Raw genomic sequence first — 24,981 nt, 5'->3', positions numbered from 1 at the left:
GTCGGCTCAGGTGGAGGTGGCGTCTGTGAAAAGTCACCGCGGTAACGCAGTGAGGAGGAATGGAGCGTTACACTGATGCTGCATTCACCTGCAGTCGGGCAGACGGCCGTCGCTAACAAACCAGATGTCATTTTAGTCACAGAAGTCCAGAGAGAAAGCCGGTAAAACGTGGGGTCAGGTATAAACAATACGACATCGCTATGACAACATATTGTCACGTGTATTGTTTTGCCTCGTGATGACGGACCACTTGTTTACATAGAGGCTTGTTTATGCCGTTACGTGCAGCGGCTGTTGTCCGTCTGCCGTCTGCCCAATTTCACGTGAATGCAGCATGAAAAATACGATTGAGTTGCTTGAGATATACAACCGCAACGCTAGATGGGAGGAATTCCTACACAATGTACCTTTAATAATACACATACAGCTTATGAAGAAGAAAAAGAAGAAGAAGAAGAAGAGAAGACATTTATTGGCTTTATAACTAAATTATGCTAATTAGAAATTAAACAGAAGAAGTGTGATGATGTCATTAAAAGAGGACCAGTCGAAGCTCAAACGGTGGAAAACGACGAGGAAACAGTGATGGAAACATTTCTGTTAGTTTCATCCAGCTGTTTTTTATACAGATGAATGGAAACGATTTGAATGATTATCCAAAAATAAATAATTGCAATCAGCTCTGAATAATAATTGTGATCGGGGGGGTGATGATGTAATAATTGTGACCTGCTGCCTCGACTACGGTTCGTTATTCACCTGAAGCTGAACGTCTCAGGCAGATCATAGATTCATAAGAAGCTTCATAAAAACCCCGGAGAGGCTAAATAGAAATAAATCTGACATCCATTGTGTGTGTGTGTGTGTGTGTGTGAGAGTGTGTGTGAACACGACGCTGCTTCCTCTGAACAGCAGTACTATGAAACAGCAGTTCCATGAATCGGGGCATGAGGCTGGATTTCCAAAATTAGATCCAGACAAATCCTCGACTTAAGTTGCTGAGCCGTAGGAGTCTGTTTGTTTGTGTGCATCCAGCCGCTCACATCCGTTTTATTTTATCTTATTTTATTTTATCAGAACCGGTCCGGACTTATCAAACCCAGGTCCCAGCGAGTTTAACCCCTGAAGGACCAGAGGCCTGCATGCTGTTCTTCTTCTTCATTACTGTCTGTGTTAATTATTATCACCGCTGCTGCTGCTGCTGCTGCAACAAACGACAGGATTAATGAATTATACCTGACTCTGAATACATTTACATAAAGAGCTGACGCGCTGCTCCTCAGTCCGCAGAGCTTCAGAGATACACTAATGAAAATTAAAGCTGCACAATTAATTAATCACACTTTAATTGAAATTACAATATGACGATATCAGAAATAATCCTGCACAAAAAAAAAAAAATAGTTTGAAGACGTAAGAAGACAAAATCCAACAAACATGACGTCATCGGTCATCAAATTTTATTTATAAAGCACCTTTCAAAGCAAATAAATGCCGTTCAAAGTGCTTTATATTTTGATTGAAAAAGTATATAAGAAGTGAAACAAGAAGAATAACATGGAGACTAATGCACGAAGATTAAAAACAACAATAAAATATAGCAATAGTAACAACTTTTAACAACAGTAAAATTTAATAAAATAAAATGCAGGATAGAAATATAGGGCAAAATATAAAAAACACTCAAAAGAAAGATAATGAGAGAGAAAAAAGTAATAAAATAGAAGAATGTAAAACTGTAAAATAGAATAAAATCACTATGAGACTATAACATAATGTGTCAGAATGAAAAACAAAACAAAACCTGCTCATATCATCACAATAAGACATTATTATAAAAATCCCACATTAAACACTGTCCCTCAGTGAACATACTGATGCATTAGTGGAAAAATATATTTTAATTCTCTCAGTAAAAGTAAATGTTTTTCCTGCACTGAGGAGGTTCTGGCTTCACCTGTTTGTTCGGTTTAGTTTGTTTGTTTGTCAGCAGGATTAAACAAAAACCACTGAACCGATTCGCAACCAAACCTGATTCAGGATCAGTTCAGGTCCAGTGATTAAAAAAACAACAACATTACACTTTGGTTTTGATGCGTTTTAAAGGGACATTGTGTAACTTCTCCTGTTATCTCTTCAGGAAAATCGATTATTTGGTTCTTCAGTCTGTTTTTCATTAATCAGTAATTCCCCCCATCAACAAACTGAAGTGTTCCTTTCAGCTCTGAATCAGCCGTTCATATCATTCATATCTACATGGAGCGGGTAAGCTCGGTGCTGCATTCACCTGCAGTCGGGCAGACGGCCGTCGCTAACAAACCAGATGTCATTTTAGTCACAGAAATCGAGAGAAAGCCATGACAACATATTGTCACGTGTATTGTTTTGCCTCGTGCTGACGGACCACTTGTTTACATAGAGGCTTGTTTATGCCGTTACGTGCAGCGGCTGTCGTCCGTCTGCCGTCTGCCCAATTTCATGTGAATGCAGCATGAAAAATACGATTAATACGAGTAATAGATAGATGGGAGTAATTCCTACACAATGTACCTTTTAAAGGAGCCGATACAAGATGATTGGAAAGAAAGAAAGAAAGAAAGAAAGAAAGAAAGATAGAAAGAGAAACATCTTCATAACGTTATTTAACTTGGCTGGATGTTCAGATCTAGGTGATAATCCAGATGTGTAGGTTGTTTGGAGGTTTTTTGCTCTTTCCACATCTGGTTCGTTCTGTGTGTGACGGAGTGAAAACACGTTGAAATATTCATACGACGACACCGGCTGATTTTATTTTTAAATAGAAATTAAACTTTAATGTTCCAAGAGGCCGATCGTATGTTTTCCATATGGAGAAGAATAATCTGCTTGAACATGTAACACAACCTGTAGTAACTGGAACTCTGGGTCCAAATGAAGCATCAAATATCAGGTTGTGTAGTTATTTTTATTATTTAGTTTTTATTCTCGGGAGTCGACTCGTACTTTCCGTGGCGCTGCAGGTCAGATGGCGTCATCTGCCATCTGCTACCACACACAGGACGTGACATTTGAGAGGATGATGTCACTCAACCAGGAAACACATAGGACTGTTTTTATATGTCGGTTTTGTCCCGACTGACACATTTGACCTGATCACACACACACACACACATACAGACAGACACACACACACACACACACACAGACCACGTGTCCGCACTGTAAAAGCCTGTGGCCTTAAAGCAGCAGTCTGACATTCGGGGGTTAAATAGGTTTATTGTCTGTGTGAGCGACAGACAGTCAGAGGACGAGATGAACGACTGAGATAAACCTCACGTTACTGTTAAATGTCAGACTGTTCCTTTAAATGTCTGTGAATTAAATTAGATTTTAATACAAAGGCTAAACTTGATATATTTCTAATAATCATAGCAGCTCTTAGTGCGAGGAATAAGATGATATTCATTTATACAGAATCTATGGATAAGTGCAACATTGGTTAATATGGTTATTTTAGTATAAATATGATAATATCATGTTTGTGTTGAATCTTTTGGACAGTTTCTGTTCATTTTACATTAATGTCCTGTTGTTTTTGGTTTGACTTTTTACCCTTAGTCAACATAGTCTTGCACAAATTATCATATCGTATCGTATAATAGAATAGAATGGAAAAACTTTATTGTCTAGTGAGGTGGAAAATTGTCTTAAGCTCACCAATAACAGAAGAAAAAACAGCACAAATTACACTAAAAACAAAACATAAAACCACAACAAGAACACACTGGATTAAAATAATTTAAAATAACAGTAGAATTGAAAATAATCGTATCGCATCATGACGTATCGTATCATTTCTAGTTAGTTTTCTGAATTTACTCTGTCAGCAGTGGTTCTTCTTTAGATTCTGTTAAATTTTTGCTGATTTAATGTTTTTTTTATTCATTTTTTGTGGCCATTTCACACTTTTATTAGATAGTCAGTCTCTCCCTCTCTCTCTCTCTCTGTCTCCTCCTGCTTCCCTGTCTCCTCTCTCTGTCCTGAGGGGAACGACATGCAGTAAAGATCGTCACGGTCGGGCGATCGCTGCTTTGGACTGTGTCAAGATGGGATGTGCTCTAAACCACTTGACCACCGAGCACCTCATATCATATTGTTTGTTTTTTTAAAGCCCCAGTATGTAAGTTATTTGGCTTTTTATTAGCAAAAATCAAATCTGTCTTTCATAAATACGTATTTCACTGAAGTGGAATCACAGCTGCATACAAATGAAAGCTTTCTCGTACCTTAGAATGAGTTGTTACAAGTCGTTACAGATACATAAGTGGGCGACGCACCGAACCGAGGCGGCCATGTTGCATCGTGACCGTAGGTAACCACGGAAACTGAGCGGAGCTGTGGGCTCGGCCTGTTAAAACTGTCACCACTGTGTAGTGTGAGGAAGGACGGAGGCACTGGTGTTGCATTCAGGTGCAGTCAGGCAGACGGCCGTCGGCAAACCAACCGGATGTCGTTTTACTCCACCAGAGAAAGACGGTAAAACAATACCACATCACCATGACAACATATTGTCACGCCTGTATTGTTTTGCCTCGTGCTGGCGGACCACTTGTTTACATAGACGCTTGTTTATCCTGTTACATGCAGCGTCTGTTGTCTGTCTGACGTCTGCCTGATTTCACCTGAATGCAACATCAAGAATACGTTCAGATATGCAACCGCACCGCTAGATGGGGGGAATTCCTACATATTAAACCAACACTAAGGAACTTTTCAACCTTCATATAATATTTTCATAACTTTTGTGATGGTACATCGACTTACAACAGGTTGAATGACACCTCTGTCATGGCCTGAGGGGTCTGTATCATTATGGTCTGTATCGCCTTCACTGGCACTAAGCAGCTTTGAGGAGCATGGTAGGAACCCGGCTCTCACTTAAAGCAGAAGTGAGTGATATATTTGTGTTAATATAAGTCTTAAATAGTTATATCTTCCGACAGCAATCACTTACATAGAGTGTTTGGACTGAAACACGGGTCTGTCAGTCCCTCTGCTCTGCTCTGAGCCGAGGAGAAAGCATTTATCGTATCCTACAGTTTTTATCCAATGAGGAGAGAGAACGGCATGCAGGGCTGTGTGTGCAGCCAAGGGACGCCGTGAATGTGGCGACGTAGGGACGAGGACTGTTATGGTGCGTTCAAGGAAACTCGTATTTTTCCGACCGTGAAGTGGTACCAGTTCGATCTGGTACGAGTTCACCGGTCGGAAGTTACGAGTGGCCGTTATAGTGACTTTCACCGGTAAAACAGGTCGGAAAAACACGAGTGTGTTGCCTGGAACGCTACAAAGTCGTAAGTTGTGACTTGAAGCTGTAATTTACGATTTCAAAAGCCTGCCTGGAACGCAGCATTAGCGAAAACGACCGGATCACTCACTTCTGCTTTAAGTTTCACTTTCACTTTCGCGAGTCACAACGAGGAGGGAGCAGCAATGTGGCACCTTTCCGTCGGATTGTGTGTGTGTGTTTACTGAGAAATGATCCGCTGGAAACAGAAACTTAGTTTGGACGACTTCTGTTAATTTCCATGCACCGGGAGATCAGGATGTTTACGGCGCTACGTGCTAGTGCTCATGGGAAATGGAGTCTTCCTTCAGGCAAAACACTACCGCTTTGGGCCACTGGCGCCGCCAAACTCAACCAAAACTGAAAGTTCTTTAGTACTGCTTTAATGCACTTTAACGTAAACTTGCCATCACCTGCCTCTGACATTATCAACATCTTTCGGTTTGAAAATGCGCCCAAGCTTGATTTGTACCCGAACAGCCCTGTTTTTTTTTTTAGTGCATCACATTCAGAGTGGCTAACGAAGTGGAAAGCAAGAATATAATGACGACACGGGAGTCAGAGGTTGGAAAATAATAATAGTAGAGTCAGTGTTTCCCGATCTCCAGATCTCCCACATGATTACAGTGCGTTGTCAAACATATGTGTGGAGGGGCGGAGGGGGGGGTGGAGGGGCGGAGGGGTGGATGGGCGGATGGAGGGGCGGGGGACGGACTGACGGACGTCCAGGGGGCGTCGCCGTGCCGACTGCTCAGCTGCTGCTTCATGACAGCTGCTGGTGGCGCTGAACGCCTCCTCCGGCCCCGTGACTCAGCAACTGTCTTCTGTTGTTGCACGTCTTCTTGTCTTCTTGCCTTCTTGCCCCCGCCGCCCGGAAACCTCCGTCACCGTGTCAACGAGAGGGTGTTCACGTGTGTGTGTGTGTGTGTGTGTGTGTGTGTGTGTGTGTGTGTGTGTGTGTGTGTGTGTGTGTGTGTGTGTGTGTGTGTGGTGAAGGGAGGATCCTGTGTTTGTTTATGTGCAGTCTGTCAAACCTGCTGCGGGTTGCCAGGTCTGGTGCCAGTCGAGGAGGAAGAGGAGGAAGGAGGAGGAAGAGGAGGAGGGAGAGGGAGGAAGAGGAGGAGGAGAGAGGAGGAAGAGGAGGAGGAGGGGGAGCAGGAGAAGAGGAGGAGAGAGGGAAGATGAGGGAGAGGGAGGAGGAGGAGGAAGAGGAGGAGGAAGAGGAGGGGCAGGAAGAGGAGGAGGGGAAAGAGGAGGAGAGGGAGAGGGAGGAGGAAGAGGAGGAGAGGGAGGAAGAGGAGGAGGAGGAGAGGAAGGACAAGAGTAGGAGGAGGGGGAAGAGGAGGAAGAGGAGGGAGAGGGAGGAAGAGGAGGAGGAGGGGGAAGAAGAGGAGAGAGGGAGGAGAAGGAGGGAGAAGGAGGAGGAGGAGAGAGAGGAGAAGGGGGAAGAGGAGGAGAAGGAGGAAGATGAGTAGGAGGAGGGAGAGGGAGGAGGAGGAGAGAGAGGAAGAGGAAGAGGAGGAAGAGGGAGGAAGAGGAGGGAGAGGGAGGAAGAGGAGGGGGAGAGAGGAGGAGGAAGAGGAGAGAGATGAAGGAGGAGGAGGAGAGAATGGGAAGAGAAGGAAGAAGAGGAGGGAGGGGGAGGGGGAGGAGGAGAGAGGAAGAAGAGGAGGAGAGGGAGGAGAGGGAGGAGAAGGAGGGAGAGGAGAGAGAGGGAGGAGGAAGAGGAGAGAGGAAGAAGAGGAGGAGAAGGAAGAGGAGGAGTGAGGGTGGCAGCGGCGGTGTCTGTTTTATTTAGAGTAGCCCTCGCGGTCAGTGGGGTGGCCGAGCCCTCGCCCCGACTCGCCCTGCTGCTCACTCACAGGGAAACGCATCTTTCTGCTGAATGAGCCGGCGGAGCGAGTGACTGTGCACTGAATATTAATCCACAGGAGCATGAGAGCAGAGTGAGAGCCGTGGAGCCGTGGACGTCAGAGAGAGACGAGACGATGGAGGGAAAAGGGGAAAAGGTCCCTGAGGTTACTGAATCGATTCCATTCAGAGATATTTCAGTTTTAAAGGGATAGTTCAACATTTTGGCAAATTGGCCCATTGCCATAATCCCTATAGTCATAGCAGTAGGTTCGTTACTTTTTAATTGTCGGTGCTATTTTTAGAACGGCGGAGCAGAGCCGTGAGCTGCTCAGAGCTACGCTACGGAGGCTCATTATGGGATTTCTTGGTTTCCCTCATCAAACTCATCAAATACACAATCCAACAACTCCACAACAGAGTTGTTTTAGAGGTAAATTCATGCAAAACCACTGATGCACGTTCCCGTCGGGGGCAGTTTTTCATCAAGCAGTCTCTGTATTTACCTCTAAAACAACTCTGTCTGGTAACGTTGTGTTATTATCTCATAGCGTGGTGAATGTGCAGGTCACAACTTGTCCACCAGAGCGTTGTGGAGTTGTTGGATTGTGTATTTGATGAGTTTGATGAGGGAAACCCAGAAATCCCATGAGCCTCCGTAGCGTAGCTCTGAGCAGCTCACGGCTCTGCTCCGCCGTTCTAAAAATAGCTTGCACCGACAATTAAAGGTAACGAACCTACTGCTATGACTATAGGGATTATGGCAATGGGCCAATTTGCCAAAATATTGAACTATCCCTTTAATACCACTTTTGCTTGGTTATGAAAGAGATTCTTACAGAACTAAGAAAGATGAAACTCTCTAACCTGGTGAATTATCAAAAATATCAATGTTTAACCCAAAATCAGTGAAAAGAAAGGGAAGTCCGCACACCAGAGATGGCTCCCATCAATTTATTGTGTAACGTTTCGGGGCAAGACATCCTTGCTGTCTGACGAAGGGCTTGCCCCGAAACGTTACACAATAAATTGATGGGAGCCATCTCTGGTGTGTGGACTTCCCTTTCTTTTCATTGAGTATTTACCTTCTAGTCCAGCACCCAGGCCTACAATTTTTTGGGATGTGCGTGTTTTTCTACTTTTTGCAACCCAAAATCAGTGACATTAATGCACAGTTATTCATCATGACCAACTAGTAAACGCTGCAACTCTTCAGTACAGTTGTGGGTGATAATTGTGCAAATCTAACAGAGGAAACAAGAAATGGCATAAATCTAAAGATCGATCTAAGGATTTTATGACTCAATATCAGAATTTTTAAATGAAGAAATTGAAATTGATTTTTGATTTTTTAAACCCAGTCCTACTGGTTTTCTTCTAACTTTAGTAGAAGAAACAAGGTGATAGAAATAGAAGCAAAACTAAAGAATTGTTTTCCACCTCTGGAGACTGGAGCTTGTTGGATTAAGTTGGATTCTGAACTCACAATATTTCTTCTACAATATTTATTTTATGAATCGATATCAGATCTTTTAAATGAAGATCGATATGAATCGGAAATTCTATTTTTTTTTTTTTAACCGAGCCTTACCTGATACTAAGTGGTGAGCTGCGGCGTTGTGTCTGTCACAGACCTGCATACACACATCAAGTGTTTCCACTAACACTTTATTATGACACGGAGGCTGAAACTACCAGCATGCATCAGGTCCTGATGAAATATTCACCTGCTGCTGCAGGTCCTGACTAATTCATCACACAGACACACGAATATAAACATGCAATGTAAAAAAAAAAAAAAAAATCCATGTTGTCGCCGTCTCGCTCGTTAACAAACCCGACGACTCCAGATCTTAGGAGACACAGTAATAAACCCTGAGTCTCTGTATTTTCTGCCACTCGTCATATTAATTAATTAATTAGGACAAGTCAAGAGATGTTCATCCATCACGGCGGCAGCTCGTGACAGGCTCGCTGGAGCGGAAAACAAACGTACCTGCCTCTGTTGTCATGTGAGGAAAGGAAGGGATGTGACAACATAATAAAGTCATGAATAATGCAACAGGTAAAACATACAGAGCTGCATGTTTAACAATGAGCCACTTCCTGCGTTGCAAATCATTTATTCTTTAATTAAAAGCTTAAAACGTCAGATTTACTGTATCTCCAGTGTTTTTCACCCTGTCGGTTCACAAAAAGTAAAATAACAGTTGTTTCCCCCTTTTCCCCACAGTCTCGTCTGCCACTGGAGCAGATCAGCGTTTTATTGGTAGCTGATTTATATAACAGAATTACCTCATGATAAAGTGTTATAGTGTTTTTTCCCCGCAGTAAGTAGAAGGAAAGTAGATTATTCCTCTCTCTCTCTCCGTGGACCTCGTTTCAACACAGGCTGCACTGTTAAAACCTTTGAGGTGTCTAATTCTGCAGAACCAAACAGCAGCGAGCCAGAACACACACCCAGCGTGAAAACTGGCATCGCCCCCGTCCCCCTCGCCCCCTCTCCGCGTTTCTCAGCAGACCGCCTGCGATTTCTCAAGAGCTTCTCTGGTTTCCACTTTGAATGAGTCGAACATCTTCTCTCTTTAAAACGAGTCAGAAGAAAAGAAAAGAAAAGGAGGGAAACTTCTTTAACAGGTTTACAGAAGCTCAGGTGTGACTGTGACTGCTCACCTGAACATTCACCATTATTATTTCACTGTGGGAACGTTGCAGCGATAAAATGAAACAGCTGTTTGGATCCAGTTCATTAAGTGGCTGGGATTCAGGAATGTTAGTGATTATTTCCCTTTGTAGCAGAAGTAGTAGTAACTAACTACTGTAAAATACTCTATTGTCAAGAGTCCTGTACTGAAAATTATACTATAAAGGTAGATGTTTGTGTTAAAGCTCCATACAGTATAAAGGTAGATGTTTGTGTTAAAGCTCCATACAGTATAAAGGTAGATGTTTGTGTTAAAGCTCCATACAGTAGGCTATAATGGTAGATGTTTGTGTTAAAGCTCCATACAGTATAAAGGTAGATGTTTGTATTAAAGCTCCATACAGTATAAAGGTAGATGTTTGTATTAAAGCTCCATACAGTATAAAGGTAGATGTTTGTATTAAAGCTCCATACAGTATAAAGGTAGATGTCCATGTGTAGTGTGATTATAAAGCAGTTCTAGGTTCTATATTAATACTGTGAAAGTATCAAAGCCTCAGTCCACAGAGAAATGCACACAGCCTGTATTCAGAAACTGAGCCTTAAAACCAGCCGTCAGGACTTCCTGTCACTTTGTGATGTCACAACTAAGCCCCGCCCCCTCACCACCTGGACCCACCATCCATCCAACAACAACAACTTGCAGGATTTGGTTTCTCTGAGTGTTTTATTCTGAAATCTGCTCTGTTTTTATTGGATTATTCTGAAAACAGTCAGCCAATCAGAAGAGAGTCTCAGAGCCTCCTCCTCTCTTCTGATTGGCTGACACCGACCTGTTGTTTCTAGAGCTCCAGAGAGAAGCTGAGAGAGGAGATGGAAAAAAAAAAACTACACTGAGATGGTTTTTATACCTTCTCATGGTTCGACCCTTCAAAATAAAACACTTTACTCGTTAAATAAAACTACGAAAGAGAAAATGAACTTGAAGTATTAACAGTAAAAGTACCCGGTGTAGATAAAACGGGCCCTGTGAGCGGTTTATTATTTTTTTATATACTATAATATATCATCAGGTTATTAATATTAAAGCAGAGTTTTACTGCCGTTGGCTGAGGCGGAGACATGTTTAAATTATGTCATATGCAGCTAATTTTGAAATTATCTCCTGATTAATTGATGGGTTGTTGAGTTTATAAAGATTCATTAATGAGCGGCGGCGCCCTGGTGGTTCAGCCAGCAGACTGAACGCCGTCCTGACCGCGGTGGCCCGGGTATGAATCCACCGCCACCACCGCCGCCACTGCTGCTGCTGTACAATGCAGATTTATAGGTCGACTCCATCACATCCACCTTTCTCACCTCTTCATTCATCAGCTGCAGCAGCGATTAATGCTTCACATTCTGCAGATTAATCTCCATAAAAACATGTGGTCCGTCCGTGCAGAGAGAAATATCTCCAGTGGTGATGGCAGTAATGGAGTACATTTACTTGAGTACTGTACTTAAGTACATATCCAGAGGATTTGTACTTTACTTGAGTATTAGATTTCTTTGGTACTTATTACTCTTACTTGAATACATTTCCAAGACAAATATTTTTACTTTTACTCGAGTTAATTTCTACAGTAGGAAGGCTGAAAAGTACTCGTTACTTTCAGGTCTGCTCTTTTTTTTTTTCTAAAATCCTATCGAACACAAGCTGTGTTTGTCAAAGAAGGAAACCCTAACCCCTAAAAGCAGCACATCAGTGCAGCTGCTTTCAAAGAGTTAAAAATGTTCGACGCTACTACGAGGCTCGTCGGCCTCGACTTACACCTGCCAAAGAGCAAGCTCTAATTAATCTTAAATTAACACTTAAAGCAGAAGTAAGCAAAATATTTGTGTTAATATAAGTCTTAAATAGTTGTATCTTCCGACAGCAATCACTTCTATTGAGTGTTTGGTCTGAAACACGGGTCTGTCAGTCACTCTGCTCTGCTCTGAGCCCAGGAGAAAACTTTCCTTGTATCCTACAACCTTTATCCAATGAGGAGAGAGAACGGCATAAAGGGGCAGTCCTCTCTGTGTGTGCAGCCAAGGGATGCGCGTGAATGTGGTGACGTAGGGACGAGGACCAATAGATCCATGACGAGGGCGGGGGCTGCTAACTCCATCGGCTGACAAGAAGTTAGCCAAAACCACCGGATCGCTGACTTCTGCTTTGATTCTCAGAAACAAGAGTTAAAAGCTCCTTAAATTCATTTAGAAAAAATTATAGTAATTCATTGATGTGAAAAATAAGAAATTTACTCTTACTTAAAGTAAATTTAAAAGCAAGTACTTTTATACTCTTACTGGAGTAACATGTCGACTGAGCTACTTTTACTTGTAACGGAGTAAATTTTGACCGGTAGTATTTGTACTCTTACTCAAGTACTGGGGTTGAGTACTCTGTCCATCTCTGATTATCTCTGTGGTTTCACTTTGCAGCAGCAGCAGCAGCAGCGGTGACGTCGTGCAGGTGAACTACACCTCCACCGACGTCCCGCTGGTGTTGGAGCGTCAGTCTGAATCCAGCTTCACGCCCACGCTGCAAAAATATGACAGGAAACTATTCAGCTGTAAACAGGCACTGGTTTTCTTTTTTCTTTTTTCTTTTTTTCACCACAGGCCCTGAAGTGTGATCCGTGAGTCCTCCTCCAGCGCAGGAAAAATAAATATTAGATCCCCGGGCTGCAGCTCGGCCCAGTGCTTTTCACACTGACTTGACTTTCACAGGGCTCGGAGCCTCCGCGAACAAAAAGGCTGACCTGCAAAAACAAGTGATGGTGCATCATGTTACATACGAGCTTCTTGATTCGTGCCGTTTGTATCGGCGGCTGCCAGAAAGAAACACACACACACACACACACACACACGGACACACAACGGTGGCGGAGGGTTTCGCTTGTTCTCATTCACTAGAAAATAACGTGTTATTTTCTCTCTGTGTTGCTGATGACGCCGGGTTTAATTACACCCCATTGCCCCAAATGCACAGAGGAGGAAGGAAGATGCTTTCTTGGCTGCAGCCATTGATCCGATGTGTTGAAGTGCTAAGTGTGTGTGACTGAATTTGGGTCAGCATATTTGCCTGTGTAAGGGCGTTCAGTTACAGCAGCACTTCTGCTCTGTTCTGATTTTTCTTTTTTTGGGCGGTAAAGAGAAAAACTCAGTGTTCAACGATGCTCGGCACTAAGCAGCACGTTTTGTAGTGTTTGTTTGGAAATAAAAATGAAAAGAGGATCATTTATTTAGCCCCGGGCCTCTGTTCCATCCACATGCACCTAGAGCTCCTGTTTCCACAGGGAGGATTTAGCAGCTGGCACGGCACCCGCTCTGTTTTTAACACCAATTCAGAGGCAACAATGGCCGGTGACCGAGCAGCAGATTAAAACTGATATGTAGGCCTACTATTACGTGGCGTGCATCCGTGCAAACAGTGACATCCATCCATGCTGAGCCGAGCTGAGCGATGGAGGATGCTCCCGGAGAGACAAACCTTTTTTTTTTTGTCTCCCACTACTGTAAATCCTGGCAAATCCCCAGTTTGGCAGCAGCCGCCACCAGAAATCAGTGGTTATTTTAGGGACCTTGAGCTCGTGACCCATGCAAATGACGTTTTTACGACGCTGCCGGTGGCTCGTTTCCCTGCAACCTGCAAGGACGACTGCAGGGGAATGTTAATACTGTACAGCAGAGTCGCTGCATTAGTGAGGAGCAGTGTAACGGGACGGAGACGAAACCGTGTGAATCTCATGTCGTCCGTGCATGGATGTGTTTGAACATCCTTCACGCGGCAGCAGAGAAGACGCTGCAGGAAGAGTTTTTCTCCCCAAAAAGCCTCAACATCTGCCGGCCTCCCACAAGAACACGTTTCCTGCATTTACTAAAAAATTCAACCTCCTTTTTCTTTTTAAAGCGACTTGTAAGTTTAGTTTTTTCTGCAGCGTTTGCATCGACAGCTCTTTGCTCAACAGTGTTCACAAGAGTTTCACCCATTGTTGTGTTCACAGTAGAAAAATGTTTTAATACGTCCTATAAACAGCTGCTTCTTCAGGCTAAAGTGACTCGGTATCGGAAAGTGCTGGTTGGGCTGGGTATTGCTACTGATTTACTGAATCAATTCGTTTTTAATTCATAAGGTCCCGATTCAGTTTGACTCCCGATCCGATCCGATCCGATTCGATATTGATCTATTTAGAGATATTTCAGTTTTAATACCAGTTTTGCTCAGTTATGAAAGAGATTTTCACAGAACTGAGAAAGATGAAACTCTCTAACCTGGTGCATTATCAAAAATATCAATGTGTTCATAAAGAATTGACCCAAAATCAGTGACATTAATGAACATTTATTCATCATGAACCACTACAGAAGTAAATGCTGCAACTCTTTAATACAGTTGTGGGTGATAATTGCCCAGATCTAACAGAGGAAACAAGAAATGGCATAAATCTAAAGATCGATGTAAGGATTTTATTTATCGATATCAGACCTTATAAATGTAGATCGATATGAATCAGAAAATAGATCTTTTAAACCCAGTCCTACTGGTTTTCTTCTCATTTTAGCAGAAGAAACAAGGCGATAGAAATAGAAGCAAAACTAAAGAGTTGTTTTCCACCTCTGGAGACTGGAGCTTGTTGGATTAAGTTCGATTCTGAACTCACAGTATTTCGTCAACATCGCTAAATAATCAGCTGCTAATTGATTGATTGATTGACTGAAACCTTCATTTATCTCCGTAGGGAGATTCAGGTGTCGAAACAGCAACAGTTTAAAAAAAAAAAAAGAAAGAAAGAGAAGGTGAAAAAGACAGTCACTTAAAAAAAAAAAAGAAATTGGTTAAGGGAAGGTAATTAGCTAACAAGGTAAATGAATAAATAAAGACTTAGAGAAAGTGAAGTCGCTCACTGAAAGCCACGATGTCAAACTGGGCCGACGTTTCAACGCAGACGTCTTCCTCAGGGTGTAAGACGATGCAAACTGACAGAGTATAAGTAGCACAGGTGAGTAGTTGCCAAAGACGGTGTGTCTATCAGACACTCCCTATCAGTGCAACAAGAGGGGAGTGGTAATAGGTGTAAAGCAAACTCCTTTAAAAAATGCACAGAAAAGCAATAAATATACAAAGTTTAAATACATTAATACTCTGGTCAGGATGCAATGACATGAAAATGGATCATAACAAGACAAAACAATCACACAAACACTCGACAGTCTAGACTAGGACTGATTAACAACCACAACAATCTCAATTAGTAACATAAATAGCAATAAAACTTACAAATAGCTCCTCCGTTCATTACTGGATCAATATTTTTGGGTGATTATGTTTATTCGTTTTCTTTCCCAAAGCGAGATGAGACAGTTTGATATCGATCTTGTGTCTGCAGTCAGGAGGTTGATTGTTTATCCAGCATAAAGACAGAAAAAAGGGTAGGAACTGCTATCCTAAAATATAAAAGTACCACAACCAACACCTGGAAAGTTGTGTGTTTTTTGTTTTTTTTAAAGGGATACGCCAACATTTTTTTTTTCGTGTCTTGCCTCACTCCCGAGTCCATGACCAGCAGATAGACACCATCCTTTCGACTGTGCGTGCAGCAACAAGGGAGATAGAGCCGTATCGCCCGTAATTAGCTTAGCTCAAACACTGGAAGTGTATGGGTAGTGTTAGCCTGCCTCCACCTAAAGTCATCAGAGAAACTCTTCAGCAACTCTAAACGGAAACCGGCGGGCCGATCTTCGTCTCAGAGCTGACAAAACTCTCCGGTAAGGCATCTTGAGCGGTCAAATGCCGCTAACGGGACGAGATCGGTCAAAACGGAGGGTTCAAGCAAAGACGGTTTATTTTGGTTCAAGCTAGCTACATCGAGGGTAGGTTAGCTTCCTGTTTCAAAGTAAAAGCACAAATTCTATCGTCATGGTTTTCTGTATGTAAAGGGCAACAGGTGTTTTATTTTGTGAAAGTAACCGGTTGTGCGTTGTTGGTCACAACGGCTAGTTTGAGTAGCGCCGAATTCGTCCGGACAAAATTGTAAACAGCTGGTATTTAGACAAATTAATGACACACTGCTGATCTAAACGGCTACTTTCTCACCTAAAAATGTTTGAAATGTGGATAAAGTGATATATTTACAGAGTTTAGAGCTAAAATGAAATCAGCTTCTGACTGCTGATTTCGGCTCGGGTAGGAGGCAGGCTAACACTACCCATACACTTCCAGTGTTTGAGCTAAGCTAACTACGGGCGATACGGCTCTATCTCCCTTGTTACTGCACGCACAGTCGAAAGGATGGTGTCTATCTGCTGGTCATGGACTCAGGAGTGAGGCAAGACACAAAAAATTTTTTTTTGGCGTATCCCTTTAATTTAGTCGGAACTACTTCTTGACAGACAGCAGCCGTATGCATCCGCCACGTGTTTGTGTTCATCAGCAGGAACAGATGCTGACAACAACACAACTGTTGGGAACAGTATGTGTTTGTGTGTGTGTAGCATTAAACCCCATGTTCAGCTGTAAAACTCCCTCATGCAAACAAGACCAGAAGAAAAAAAAATACACAGAGCAGCAGCGACATTTATTACCGGTTGTAAAATGTTCAGGTGTGTGTTGTCTGTTTTTATAAGGTGGTTTATTGGTGTATTATCGACATAACAGCAGAAATCCATCTGTCATAACGTTTGGTTTCAGGACACACGGGTCAAATGAGATTTATTTTAATGGGATATCTTTGTTGAGATGATGAGGTTGATAAAACTCAGAGTCAGGAAGTGGTTAGTCTGTGTAAAAACAACATCGCACTTTATCACTTTTTTAATTTTATTCTGGAATAATTTCACTGTAGCGTTGGTTTCCAGATGAAGTCAGAGGTTTGACTTTGGTGTCTTTTAAAGGAGAGTTACTGCGTGTGTGTGCTGTAGTGTAATTCAACCAGGCTCATTGACTTTCAGGCTGTGAGGAGTTCAACAGAGACGCTCGCTGAATGGAAAAAACAAAGTCCTTCATTCCTTTTTATTCTTCGTGCAAGTCGGTAAATCCGTCCATGCAGGAACGCTGAAACCGATTCGACCATTAGCATAATCAATAGCTCTAAATGCCCATGTGGAGCCGCCTCGAGTGTGTAGGGGGGGAAAGTCCTCCAGTCAGTCGTCTGCCAGTAAAGTAAAGTGAGTCGTCGTATTAGAAAATGCAAAATGCAAAAGCGGCCGGTCCATGACTAATACGTGAGCTGGTCACTGAGATATCAGATTAAAGAGCAGTCCGGCCTCCAGCAGGTGAAGCTGCTCTGTCAGGTCTTATAACGCTGGATGATACTGAACAGAGACGTGCAGACAAAACCCCCAGGCAGAAGAGAGACAGAAGAGAGAGAGGGGGTGGGAGGGGAGAGATGGTTCAAATACGAGCCGGCTGTGAGGAAATCGAATAAATAGAAACAGTGAAGTTTAATTTGGGTATTCATAATGACGGTGTGGTGACCAGAATATGCATTTTCAGCTTCATTATGTCTGTTAATGAACTCAACATGAGAGACATTGTTCTGCCTTGAGGTGAAATAATGAGCATCTTCTTACTGTTGATATAGAAGGATCTTATTCAGCTGTATATTAAAGCTCCATACGGTATAAAGGTAGATGTTTGTGTTAAAGCTCCATACAGTATAAAGGTAGATGTTTGTGTTAAAGCTCCATACAGTATAATAATAAACTTTATTTCTATAGCACCTTTCAAAACCAAGGTTACAAGATGCTTCACAAAATACAAATACAATATCATTGAGAAAATAAAGCAAACATCATACAGAAAACCGTGAACAGGCATAAGATAAAATAATGAAACTAGATAAGACAATAGAAACAAAGATCAAAAAAACATTAAAATTATTGCACAAATGCCAGTCGGTAAGATTTTTAAAAGTAAAGTATAAAGGTAGATGGGAACGCAGTGCATGGAGTGCTTCTTGGGTGTTGTAGAAAAGTGTATCCCTCAGGTGCTCTTCAGTTGGGGAGATCCATAAAGGGTTGCAGACAGAAAACCAAGGCACTCGTGAGGGTACGACCAATTAAAATGCCTTTATTGGTACATGGCTAATCTATTTAAAAGCGAGTCAACGCGTTTCAGCCAAACTGGCCTTCGTCAGGACAAAAGTGAAAATGTTTGTCAGTCTCAGTTCACAATTAAGTAGGTAATTGCAGACAGCTGCTCAGTGTGAGCAGGTAGGAGGTCACATGACCTGAACAGCAAGACCTGCCAATGACAAGCAGACTCTGTACAAAAAGAAAGAAATAATAAAAATAATAAAAAATAATAAAAAATAATAAAAAATATACTCCATACAGTATAAAGGTAGATGTTTGTGTTAAAGCTCCATACAGTATAAAGGTAGATGTTTGTGTTAAAGCTCCATACAGTATAAAGGTAGATGTTTGTATTAAAGCTCCATACAGTATAAAGGTAGATGTTTGTGTTAAAGCTCCATACAGTATAAAGGTAGATGTTTGTGTTAAAGCTCCATACAGTATAAAGGTAGATGTCCATGTGTAGTGTGATTATAAAGAAGCTTTATAGGTTCTATATTAATACTGTGAAAGTATCAAAGCCTCAGTCCACAGAGAAATGCACACAGCCTGTATTCAGAAACTGAGCCTTAAAACCAGCCGTCAGGACTTCCTGTCACTTTGTGATGTCACAACAAAGCCCCGCCCCCTCACCACCTGGACCCACCATCCAACAACAACAACAACTGGCAGGATTTGGTTTCTCTGAGTGTTTTATTCTGAAATCTGCTCTGTTTTTTTTGTTTGTTTTTTTTGTTTTTTAAATTGGATCAAAACATTCAGCCAATCAGAAGAGAGGCTCGGAGCCTCCTCTCGTCTGATTGGCTGGAGTGTAGAGCATGGATTTTTTTTCTGTCTGACTCTGAGTTGAGATCAAACAAAACTGGTTAACGCTGCCCAACACCTTTACAGCTCAACAACTAACAAGCTGCATCTGGTTTTTACTTGGAAAAAGGACAATTTGTGGTTTTATGTGGAGTGTGTGAGAGTGTGTGTCAGTGTGTAAGAGTGTGTAAGAGTGTGTGAGTGTGTGTGAGAGCTGTGGAAGCTGGACTGATGAATGAATGTGGGCAGCACGGATCCTAAACCAACAATACGAGCAAATAATGAAACAGTGCCTGGGTTATTAAATCCACCTTAATTTGCCTCAGCTGCTCGTCTCGTGCCAACTGACAGGAGAGAGTGACAAAATAAAAAAATAAAAAGATAAAAAGATCACTCAGTGGGAGGAAAAAAAACACACAAAGAGGATTATCACCACCAGGCTGTACTTCCTGTGCCTATTAGACACAGACATATCCCCTCAAACACATCCACTCTTTGTTCTGATATGTATGTGAGGGGTTGGACTGTCTGTTTTTTCATGAAGAGCTTTAACAGCCATAAATCGCTCCGTCGTCCACAGCCAGAGAGAATTTATTTCAAGGTCATGCTTCCTAATTTGAAGGCTCTGTCTGCCATTTATACCTCTAAGCCTCTGGCTCGGAGCGAGGACCTCTGCTGTGACGTGACTCTTTCTGGATGTCTTCTTCCTTTTGCTTTTGCTTTTTGCACATTTTCGCTGTGTAAAAACACCCCTTCATTAAAAATTTCTTTGCAGTGCACTTTCAAACGGGCGCCTACTGAACACAGTGATTTCATTGCTCTGACTGTAATAAATTCGGTTTATTTATTTGACTTTGGGGCCGGAGGAAAAAGTTGTGCAATGATTCAGTGTCATGCAAATTTGAACTGAATAACAGGAGAAGAGGATTATGACACTTTAAGGTCCCATATTTTACACTTGTCCTGTTTTTCTGTTTTATTTTTGAAGGGTTGATCCGTGAGAAGATTTGAAAAACACCTCTGTGTAATTTTCCATCTCCTCTCTCTTTCAGCTTCTCTCTGGAGCTCTAGAAAAACAACAGGTCGGTGTCAGCCAATCAGAAGAGAGGAGGCTCTGAGCCTCTCTTCTGATTGGCTGAATGTTTTCTAAAGTGATCCAATAAGAAATAGAGCAGATTTCAGAATAAAATGCTGCAAGTTGTTGTTGGATGGATGGTGGGTCCAGGTGGTGAGGGGGCGGGGCTTAGTTGTGACATCACAAAGTGACAGGAAGTCCTGACGGCTGGTTTTAAGGCTCAGTTTCTGAATACAGGCTGTGTGCATTTCTCTGTGGACTGAGGCTTTGATACTTTCACAGTATTAATATAGAACCTAGAGCTGCTTTATAATCACACTACACATGGACATCTACCTTTATACTGTATGGAGCTTTAACACAAACATCTACCTTTATACTGTATGGAGCTTTAACACAAACATCTACCTTTATACTGTATGGAGCTTTAATACAAACATCTACCTTTATACTGTATGGAGCTTTAATACAAACATCTACCTTTATACTGTATGGAGCTTTAACACAAACATCTACCTTTATACTGTATGGAGCTTTAACACAAACATCTACCTTTATACTGTATGGAGCTTTAACACAAACATCTACCTTTATACTGTATGGAGCTTTATGGAGCTACTTGTATCTAACTTTAAAGCAGAAGTCTTGACTTGTGTCCAGCTCTGAACTTTCTCACTTTCTCCACTTCTGACTTTGACGTAATTCTCCACAGACCAGATTTTCATGAAGTTCTCACAGGATGTTGCGTTCAGGGGGTTCAGGGAATATCATGAGCTAGGTAATCTTGATTGGGGATGACAGTCCCCTTACACTGTCAACATGCTATTTTTACCCAGCTCATTGCACATTATTGTCCTCAGGCCATCCGGCCCTGTTTTATCTCCTAACCCCTCCTCCAAAAAAAAAAAAAAAAAAAAGGCTCATTATTAAAACATGCATTTAGCGTTATCTGCTTCCGTCTCAGGCCGATCGCTGGGCGACGTGGAGACAGACGACACCGTGTTTGTGTCTGTGCTCTGGTCTTTTATCCGTGCGGTGGTTTTAGAGCTTATCTCCAGAGTGCACGGGGCTGAAAATGTCAGTGGCAGTGTAATAATGTTGATGAGAGAAAACCAGAAATATTCAAAATGCCATGACGCCGGCCAGGTGTGTGTGACCACCACTGGACGAGACTCTTTACTTCCCTATATGCACTGAAGTGTGTGTTTGTGTTCTTGTACGTGCTACATTGTGAGGACCGGAACGAGTTTTTAACCAACAGACTGAGGACATTTTTGGGAAGTGAGGACATTTTGGCCGGTCCTCACTTTTTCAAAGGGCTGTTTGAGGGTTAAGATGTTACTTTACTTTACTTTATTTGTTTATTTGGATGGGACAGTGCGCATCAATGTACATATAAAAACATGTAAATGTGCCGGATTTAGCAGCAATGCTAATTTCCATCCGTTAGATTATAATTAGGTTTAAATTAGAGTAAGAGTAAACTAGAGTAATGGTTAAGTTTAGGCATTTGTTTTGGATGGTTAAGGTTAGGGTAAGGGGCTAGGGAATACATTATGTCAATGACATGTCCTCACAAAGATAGATTTACAAGGGTGTGTGTGTGTGTGTGTGTGTGTGTGTGTGTGTGTGTGTGTGTGTGTGTGTGTGTGTGTGTGTGTGTGTGTGTGTTTACACCCACTGAGGCTCAATTGCTGATGATGTTTGGGCTTCAGTGTTTTGCTGATGTAACTTCAGGAAATCAAATCGTTGGAGTAAAGAAAAAATATTTTCAATGTTATTTCCATATATTTTCGCTGTGCTGCGCCTTTTCTGGAAGTAATTGACATTTTTTGTCATTTTTTTTCTATTTCTGTCTTTATTTGTTTGGACTCTTTATGATTTAAATACGTTTTATTGAAAAAAGGGTTGTTGTGGTTTTTCTTTCTTTTTTCTTTTTTGCAGCCTGACAGAAATACCTCAACTCATAAAAACAACTTTTCAGACTAAAAAGACTTGATTGTTCTCGACCTTTTTGACCTTGAACGACCTTGTCGTCGTGTTTTAGTTCATTCTCTGAACCTCTCACATTGGTTCATGTTAAAAAACTGTTGAAATTTAAATTACAAAGACAAAACTCAGTCAAAAGCCAAAAAAATATAGACACAGGTTTGTGTTTGTGTCTCATGGTCGGTTTTTACTTCCTGTGTTTTTATCCAGTTCATCTCTGTTGTGATTTTCTCTCCCAGTTTTCTAATGTGTCTCACCTGTGTCTGAGCATCTCTGTGTGTCTGAGGCGTTTTTACTAGTTTAAAATGATGATCGTTTAAGGGTCCGGACTTTCTGACTTTTCAGTTTGATCCGAACCTAAATTCCAGGTGTTCGGACCTTTTGCAGTGTGAAAACAACTTGTTGTTGGTTGGGACCTTCATATCAATGACAGGAAGGGTTGGGGTCACGCTAACCAGCTGACTCAGCAAAACAAAACTAGCCTAGCAGCAATAAACAAAACAAAATCAAAGCGACAAAGTGACAGAATGAGCCGCGGGAGTAGGCTACATGGGGAGATGAAGTTGATGCTGCTGGTGGCAACAGACCAGCAGAAGTATCACAACAACTACATAAGGAGATGATGCAGTAGGTTTGTCTTGACAGTAAAGTCTGTTGTTCCATTTGCAGTGTGAAACCAAAACCAACAGGACCAAATGTAAACAATGTAACAGAACACGGATCTTGGTTCGGACTTTCAGGTGTGAAAACGCCCTAAAACTAATCGATTATTTTTTGATTGTCAGGTTTAAATCAGGCTCCTGGGCCGTAGTTTTTGGTGCTGGTTTAACTCTGTTCTAGTTTACAGATCATTGAATTTCCAGTCGCCAGAAGAAAATTTCATTCATAAATCAACACGATTGATGCATAAACTATTGGATTTTTTCAAAAATGTTATGACTTTTTGAGTATCAGAGCGCAACCCTGTGTTTCTATTAGGGGTGGGGGAAAAAATCGATTCACATAAATATCGCAATATATTTTTTGACGATTTTTAAATCGATTTTTTTTTTTCAAAAATCGATTTTATTTTTATTTTTTTTTAATCTTTTTTTTTTTTTTTATATTGTGCAATCTGCATTTGTTAGCCTTTTTTACATACAGAGAGTACAGTTTTTGAAAAGGGTTTAAGTTCACTTTATAATGGAGTATGTTAATTTATAGGCTCCTACAGTATTTGTGTGCAGATAAATGTTAAAAATGCTAAAGACTAAAAATCGAGAGAATCGACAATATCGTAGAATCGCAATTTAAATCGAATCGCCATCCAAAAAAGAAAATCGTAGAAGAATCGAATCGGGAGAGAAGCATATTGTCCCAGCCCTAGTTTCTATGTCATTGTTTCCAGATGTTTCTGTTTCTTTACTAAACTAAATCTGTTTCAGAAAACGTTTAGTTTCAGCTCCTAAAACCCTGAAATCGTGTGAATGCAGCTTCACGATCTGTCCTGATCCAGAGTGGACGACCTGTCGATCTCTTTCCTGTTTTTGCTCCTGAGCTCTTTGCGGTAGTTTTTCATCCTTGGTTTCAAACATCATCATTTTGTCTCCGTTTTGACCTGCGGTGACCTCTGGACGGCCCTGACCTCCCAGTGTACAGTAAATAAAGCAGCTGCCATTAAAGGCTGTTGACACTCTGACGCCTCATTAACCTGCAGAGTCGCTGGGACGAAGCCGCTGCCTCTGCTCCACTTTCACTTCTCACACTCGTCCAGGAACATTTTTACATTATTTGTCACCACCACCGAGCTCCACTTTCCTTAAATTGGGCCGACTGTCACCAGAGAAGGCGTCTAACGACCCGCGGAGACGACCCGCCTGGAGAACAGGGTCAGATCTGTCCACGAGACGCAGTGAAAAATGTTTTGGTGTTTTTTTTTTTTTGGAGCAGGACGAGGGATTGAAAAAGGGCCGACGCGTCTGAACGTGTTCCCACTGCTGATCGTCTGAACTGACAGGAAGTCTGACCTGGAGATGGAGTAATCTCCCAGACCTGTCCTGACTTGACATTTTCTTTCATATGTAGTATATATCTATATATATTGCATGAGCTCCCTTCCCTTCCCTTCCCTGCTGCTGCTGCATAAAGTCCATCAACCTGTGAATAATATTATACAACCGGCACCAGAACTAAATTAATTTGAGCAGTTCTTATCATGGAAATGAACCGAGGGTCAATCTGTAGCTTTTTGAACGTTTCACACTGGCTGAGAAAATCCTGCAGCGTCACCTGTTCCCTGCAGCAGGAGGGGGAAAAAAAATCTCAAAATGTCTAAAAAAAAAGTCTGACATCTCTCCTTTCAACTTTAAATTGCCTCATTTGCAGTATTTCATTTCCTCGGTGGCCTGTTTGATGGATTTCATTCTTTCATCTTCAGAAATAATAAATGTGAATTGACAAATGTGAAATTTGTTACAGATTATTTCATTTCTGTGCCGGCCGGCCGCCGCGGCGGTCGACGGACGGACGTGTTTCTTCTCAGATGCAGCTGCGGGGGCCGTTAAAAAATAAAAAAAAAATGTAAAATGTAATTTTTTTACTCATCATCTCTGTGGCAGGCAGCCTTCATTGCACACCCCCATCCCCCGCTTATTTGGGGTTGCATTACGCAGCGCTGTGCAGAAATGATGATTTTTAAATAGAAAATAAACATCGTTGTGCCGCTTCGCCTCAGTCTCAGTCTTTTTTTTCTTCTTTTTTTTAATTTAATGGAGGAGATGTTGATTGAAACTGTTAGAAAAGCACCTTTAACGGTGCAGCAGCAGCAGTGATGAGGAGGTGGATGACGACTTCCTCTAGAAAAGGAGAACGTGAGATGTGTGTGATAGTACAGTAGTGGTGTGTGTGTGTGTGTGTGTGTGGTGTGGTGTGGGGGGGTCTCGGTGTTAAATGTCGGGTTGAACGCAGGTCACTCGTGGATAAATCAGAGGCTCTAAATGTAAAGAATAATCCGGAGGGTGGCAGACTGTCCTGACAGCCAACGTGTGAAAACTCACAGCTTGTACGACTTCCTCTAATGATATCTCTCCCTATTAGTCTCAAAAGCAGAAAAAAGGTCACGATGCTGCTGCGGCAGGACGCACGAGTCCAGCTGCAATTAAAACAAAAAAAAGAGAAATAATTTAAACTGTACAAAACCTGAGAGATGAA

General features: G+C 41.9%; 1 protein-coding gene across 1 annotated transcript in view; it reads left to right on the top strand.

Moving 5' to 3' along the window:
- Window positions 1-24,981, top strand: part of LOC311002866 (corticotropin-releasing factor receptor 1-like) — a gene marked incomplete at both ends in the record, with an annotated part of 109,922 nt that overhangs the window by 24,030 nt on the left and 60,911 nt on the right. The window lies entirely within an intron of this gene.

Source organism: Trachurus trachurus, assembly GCF_905171665.1.
Source record: "Trachurus trachurus genome assembly, chromosome: 19".
Classification (NCBI taxonomy): domain Eukaryota; kingdom Metazoa; phylum Chordata; class Actinopteri; order Carangiformes; family Carangidae; genus Trachurus; species Trachurus trachurus.
This window is presented reverse-complemented; position numbering and strand designations above follow the sequence as displayed.